This window comes from Leopardus geoffroyi, chromosome D2 (genome assembly GCF_018350155.1).
Source record: "Leopardus geoffroyi isolate Oge1 chromosome D2, O.geoffroyi_Oge1_pat1.0, whole genome shotgun sequence".
NCBI lineage: Eukaryota > Metazoa > Chordata > Mammalia > Carnivora > Felidae > Leopardus > Leopardus geoffroyi.
This window is the reverse complement of record NC_059334.1, coordinates 696,602-702,601: the sequence shown is the minus strand read 5'-3', so window position 1 is coordinate 702,601 and position 6,000 is coordinate 696,602.

The window sequence follows — 6,000 nt, the reverse complement described above, 5'->3', positions numbered from 1 at the left end:
CATAATAAATTTCTTTCATTGTGATATGCATTTGTCTTCCCTCCTTCACTTAGGCCAAATCTCCTTAAAAATAAGGGTGGCCTCCCTCTACTGGTTACTTCCCACAATGGCCAATTTGCATGGAACTTTTTACAGGGATGGTGCTTAATATATATTCCTGAATGTATGAGAATGTTCCAAGCAGCACTCTTCATTATAGATTACTGCATTCAAAAAAATTGTGGCATATCCATGCAAGTGAAAGTAAATATAGCCACAAATCTACAAAGATGTATGTACCTCAAAACACGAAGCTAAGAAGATTATCTCAAACTACATTTTTTTCTATTACAGAAAGATCAAAGTCATGAAAAACTAAATATGGGGTTATTAGAAATACACAGATGGCTAACCAAAGAGAAAAGTAAGGACAATCAATGAGAAATTAGCATAGTGTTACATCTAGCAGGGAGGAGGTGAGAGGAAAGTAACGAGTGCAACACTCGAAGGGGCCTTCGTAGGAACCAGTACTCTTCCTTTACCTAGATGGTGAATACATGGGCATTTATGTTATTACTCTGTAAACTAAACATATTCATTTTATGCAGTTTTATATATCATATGTACCATAATCAACATGATTAATGTAAAAAATAAAGTGTTCACATAACTGATACAGGAGTGTGCCTTGGCATTTGGCAGCTGCTGGAATCCAATTATTCCACTTTTAAGTTTTTATGCTTCATAAGCATAGCCCCGTGTACTTTGTGACACTTGACCAGGTTGAAACTCATATTTGACTGTAAAATTATTTCTTATCTATGTCTCCCATTAACTGGCAAGCCTCAAGAGGGCAGAGCTTAGACATGTTTTTGCTCACTATTGGATGACTTGTGGTAAAAAGTTAAGTACTTGATAAATGCACATGGCAGGAGGCAAAGACTATGCCAGATCCTACAAACCAGGTTCAAGATGCCAGTTTTTACCTTAAGGATAGTGGAAAACTATTGGGTAGCACTTATATGTGGGAGGCAAGTCATATTTCTGTATTAAAAAGATCACCCTGAATGCTTAGTGAATAAAACACTGGAGAAAATTAAAAGTGGACACAATAAGATCAGTTGGGACATGACATCTGTAGTCCCAATAAAGGGTAAGGCGAGCAGGTGTTTCATGTCACCCTGATGGAAACACAGCAGTGGAAACGAAAATAATAGGAGTTAAGTTATTAAAATCCACATGACTTGATAACAGAGTGTGAACACAGGTGGGAGTTTGGGTAAACGACGCGCCATTGATGATTCTCAGGTTTATGGTTCTGCAAGGGACTGACAGGACGGGCTGTAATTTTCCAGACAGTGATTGGTGTTAGATAACCAAGTTTGAGATTGCCAACATGAGGGTCATTAGTTTTGGTTCTGATTTTTACTCTTATTCAGATCATGTCATTATTTAAATACTGAGTTTGAGGGTTTATTCAAATGTAGATGTTTAAAAGGCATGTGGGTGCCCAGGTTGGGAGCTTGAAAGATAAATTCCAGTCATTGGTGTGGAGGGATCTGAAGTTTGTATGTGGGTGACATCATCGGAAATTTCGTAGAGAAACAGACACCAAGATCAACAGCTGAATAACTCCAGTATTTGGTAGACTGGTGGCAGAGGGGTGGTCTATGAAAGGAGAGAAGGCTCTCTGGTGTTATCCCCTGTGTGACTAGAGGATGGTCCAAGAGACAGTTTCAAAAAGGGAATGTTCACATTGCCAGATGCACTGAGAGGCCAAAGAAAATGACTGCCTGAAGATTACTGATTGGATTTAGCAAGATGTGCGAGATCTTCTTCTGGAGTGCTGGGGTAGATGACACACTGGGGGTGCTCAAGGGTAAAAAAAAATTAAGAAAAAGAAGAATCAAATTACAGACAGCCCTTAGTGGAAATTTGGCAAAATGAATAAGGACAAAGCTTAACTGATTTCTAGATGAGTGATTTTCCCTCTAATCAAAAGTCTTAATAAGAAAATCTAGTTCCCTGTCATTTTTATACTCTTTGCTATTGCAATCTTTTTCATACATATACATGTAAGATACTGAGAAATGTTTTCCACGCACCATCATCTTGCTCAACTATTAGCTAGTCCTAGTCGATAATCTTCAAAAGCCATTCTGATTGGTTATCTGTGTTTTAACACTCTCAATATCTTGGGCATCTGAAAAAGTGAAAATCTATTACCCACTGCAATATACTGATTTGGTTAAGATAAGTTATTAGTTTTCTGTTGCTATATAACCAGTTATCACAACTTAACAGCTTATAAAACAAAATGCACAGAACCTGGATCAGTCATATATTGCTGGTGAGAATATAAAATCATATATCTATTATGGAAAACTGTATGGCAGTTTCTCATAAAACTAAATATGCAACTACCATAAGACTCAGAAGCTACACCAATGAGCATTTAATTCAGAGGTTAAAACTAATTGTAGAAGGCTGAAAAATGTACTCTCCCCTCCCCCACCAAAAGATATCCACATCATAATCCCTGGAACCTCTAAATGTTACCTTATTTGGAAAAAGAATCTTTGCAAGTGCAATAAAATTAAGGATTTTCAAAAATGAGGAAGCAGTATGACCACAGAGGCAGAAAAGGGAGTAATACAATCACAAGTCAAAGGATATGATATGGGCAGCCACCACAACTGGTACAGGTAAGGGACGGAGAGAGCCCTGACCTGCTGACACCTATCTCTTAGCTCAGTGAGCCTGATTTCAGACTTCTGGTCTCTGAACCTTAAGAGAATAAATTTCTGCTTTTTATCTGTAACAGTAAAATCTGGAAACAACCCAGATGTCCTTCAGTGGGTAATGGTTAAACAATCTATGTTTTTACCCATACCACGAAATATTACTTAGCAGCTAAAAAAAGAAAAAGAAAAACAAAAACAAAACAAACTATTAATTCACACAACAGTTTAGATGAACCTCCAGGAAAGCATATTGAGTGAAAAAAAGCCAATCCCAAGGGGATACATAATATATGATTCTATTCATGTAACATTCACAAAAATTGCAAAATTTTAGTGGTTAGCAAGGGTTAGAGATGGTAGGGAAAGAGGGCGGCAGGACAGAGGTGAGCCCACGTGGTTATAGGAGGGCAACATGAGGGAAATACTCTGCAACCTGACTGTGGTGGTAGGTATAGAAGTACAGGTAAAACTAGAGAAATTTAAATAAGATCAATGCATTACATCCATGTCAATATCCTTGTTGTGATATTGTGTAGTTATGTAAGATATTACCGCAGTGGGAAACTGGGTGAGAGGGTACATCTCAGTATCATTTCTGACAACTGAATATGAATTTACAATGATCTCAAAAGAAAAAAAAACCCTAAAAAACACAAACAAAAATACAAAAACATTTATGTGCTTGCAGTTTTATAACTTAGGTGCCCAGGGGTTGCCTAAATTCTTTGCTCAGAATATCACAAATACAAAGTCAAGGTAATCGTTCAGACCACGCTCTAAATCAGAGATAAAAGAATTTGCTTCCAAACTTATTCAGAGTTGAGATAGAATTCAGTTACTGGAGGTTGTAGGACTCTAGTCCCCATTTTCTTCCCAGCTTTTGGCCTTAGTCCAGGGTCAGCTCCTAGAGTTGCTCCCAGGTCCTATGCCCCAAACTCCCTCCATCTCAGAACCAGCAATGACACATTGAATTCTTCTTGTGCTAAGGAATCTCTCTGACATCCTCTACCAGATGGAGAAAGCATATTAAAAGTTTTAAAGGGCCTGACTGGCTGCCTTAGGCCTACCTGGATAATCTTAACACAACTGATAACAGGAACTTTAACTTCAAAATTCCTTTGGCCTTGTAAGGTAAATAATCATGGCCTGATAATATATCATAACCACAGTTTTGGGCATAGGCAGCAAGAAATTTAGGGAGCTATCCTAAAATTTGGTCAAAATTCTGGTTTTACCTATCTCTCTACTTGTTGAGAATTTTCTACCTTTAAGGGAATAAGGTCTTCTGATCTATTGATCACAAATTCTTATGGAAATTTTGCCATATATAATGGTTTCAAAATATATGAAAATATCTCACAGTTGACATCTAAATTTAAATTTGGAATAGCTCAGGGGCGCCTGGGTGGCACAGTCGGTTAAGCGTCCGACTTCAGCCAAGTCACGATCTCGCGGTCGGTGGGTTCGAGCCCTGCATCAGGCTCTGGGCTGATGGCTCAGAGCCTGGAGCCTGTTTCCGATTCTGTGTCTCCCTGTCTCTCTGCCCCTCCCCCGTTCATGCTCTGTCTCTCTCTGTCCCCCAACAAATAAAAAATAAAAACGTTGGAAATTTGGAATAGCTCAAAAGGAAAATGAGAGCTAGATAATGAATAGCAAAGAGAAGTAATGAGGTTCATGTTGGTACTGTGAGCACAGGACTTCAGAGGCCACATGGCACTAATTTGGCACCTCTACATAAACTTCTTCATGGAAATGACTTGGAAACAAGAGCTATGTTTGTTTGCCTTTAATGAAAATAATTACTGTTCAAACACACATCTAAAAAAATGGCTTAAATATTCTTTTCCTCCAAAAGTTTTTCTTAGTTACTTTAAGTATAAAAAATTAAAATTTACATATTGATGGTCCTGCCTTAAAGATCTCAAAGGTTAAAGAATAATCATATTTGTACTTAAAAAATTAAGCACAAAACTCAAAAAGGGAGAAACGGATTTTTTTTGCAGTACATCCAGCTCTTAATGGCTCCATATATCAAACACAAGAGTTCTATGTTGCTCAACCAATCTTTCTCTGATGTAGAAAACGACACAGCAAGTGGGAAAAGAATCATTTAGGTGTATAACTGATATGGACATAATTTTGACATTATTAAAATGGAAACATCCTCCTAGAACCATTGAACAAGTGGAAAATCAAAATTTTAAAAAAAGTCTGTTCTTGAAAATAGCAAAAGTTCTCATTCATTTTGAAAGTTATTGTGTGAAAATGCTCTGAAAGGTTACTTATGTCAGGACTCCATACAAAATCAACTTTTATTAGGAAGGCAGAGAGTGTCTTGGGAGAAAATTCATCCAAGATTCATAGAGCATTTACATAAATATAGCTAATGAGAAGAAAAATATTTTTGCAATAAAATATTTTAAAAGTGGCTTTGCTACTTAAGATATTAAAAGCTACATCTCATGCCTTTGAGACCAGTTGGATGAGCTATTCTAGAAACGGAGATTGCAAGAACTGTGTTTCTAGACCTTTTGCATGTGGGCAACTCCATCTAAAAATGGTAGGAATTCGGATGAACATAGTTATATATATATATACATGTATATATATATGATGAACACAGTAATGAACAGGAATATTTTTAAATCGTTGCATTTTTCTCTAATACCTAAGCACTACACTTTCCATTATAAGGAACCTGTGACTGCTGTCATCTACTTCATACTTCCTGTTTACTAAAATGCAATTGCCCAAAGGTTACAATTTTACCAGATTGGAGGCAAGATTTGAATATAGCTCTCCTCAGTTTCAGAGGGTACAGCATGAAGTACTATTGGCATGCTTTCTGTCTCCCTCTCTTCCTCCTGTTCTTAGTCTCCTCTGTCTCCTCTAACTCCTCTTATCCTCCCCCCTTGCCCCACACCATATCTGCAGGATTTCTACAACACACATATCAAAATGTGCTTACAGTGTATTTAATTTCCTCAGGACCTACACAAAGGTATTGATTTGCTCATTTAATCTACTAATTTATTTTAAGTCACAACATTTGCCTATAGCAGAAGAAGCCATTAGGGAAATCAAGACACAATGCCAAAACACACAGCAAAGGTAGCTTTGGACTCTGGCTTGGGGTAAAGAAGCTACGTGGGTAGAGAACATTACTCAAAGGTGAAGAGCAAAGGTGTTGCTTAATGTGCTGTGCTAAGGTCATCTCAATCTCCAGTTAAAAAGAGGAAGATTATTATAGGTGGGAAGTGTTGCGACAGATATTGCT